The sequence below is a fragment of the Octodon degus genome, unplaced genomic scaffold (genome assembly GCF_000260255.1).
Source record: "Octodon degus isolate 3935 unplaced genomic scaffold, OctDeg1.0 scaffold00153, whole genome shotgun sequence".
In the NCBI taxonomy this organism is placed as follows: Eukaryota; Metazoa; Chordata; class Mammalia; order Rodentia; family Octodontidae; genus Octodon; species Octodon degus.
In genome coordinates, this window is record NW_004524729.1 from 1,390,410 (window position 1) to 1,391,377 (window position 968).

A 968-nucleotide genomic window follows, 5' to 3' on the forward strand; every position below is an offset into this window, starting at 1 on the left:
GACGTCACGGCGCCGGCGCGTGGGGGCTCCGCTACGCGACGTGACGTCACGGCCGCGCCCGACGCACGCTGGTCTGCCGCGCAGGCATGACGTCATGGCGCCGCGGCACGCCCCGCCCCGCCCCGCCCCGGCCGGCGTGACCGCGTCCAGACCCCCGCCTGTGGGACGTCTGGTAATCGTGCGCTGTACCAGTATCCAGGGCGCATCCGGGTGCACTCCGTGGTGCTCCACGTTCGCGATAGCCCCAGAGGAGGAAAACCCCAAACCCTGGCCCTCTTGGGACCTGCATTTGCAGATCACCAAGACAATTTCAGGTCGTGATAGGTGCTGTGAAAGACTAAGCTTTAAAGGGACCTGGGAGCAGAAAGACTTGAAACGCAGGTTCCAGGGTCGCCCCCAGAACCACAGAGAGTGCAGAGTCGGAAGAGCAGCCGCGCAGCCGCAGGAATAAGACGCGTGGTGTGCAGAATACACCTTGGGAACAGCCAAATTCCAAAGAGAGTTTAGTAAAGCGTGTTAGCAGATCGCTCACAGACAAACGTTTTGCACTACCACACTAGGAGGGCACCAAGATGAAAACTACGCAGTCGTGGCCCAGCATGGTGGCTCACACCTGTAATCACAGCAAGCACAGCACTGGGGAGGCTGAGGCAGGAGGATTACCACGAGTTTGAAGCCAGCCTGGGCTACATAGTGAGTTCAAGGCCAGCCTGAACTTTGTAGCGAGACCTTGTCTCAAAGGAAAAAAGGAGAGAAAGAAAACAATACACTCGTGCTCTGAATATCTTGTCCTGTTCCGAATATTTTGTCGCCTGGTGGCCTGAGCCAAAGGGAATATAATCTCCAGGTGCTGTACGGGGTGGGGGGGGGATAGAAGGAGTTCACACCCAGTTCTCCCAGAGATCAGATGTCCAACACCTGCTCCTGTAGAGGGGCTGAGGCCACGTGTGCACGGAGGGCAGGGAAAA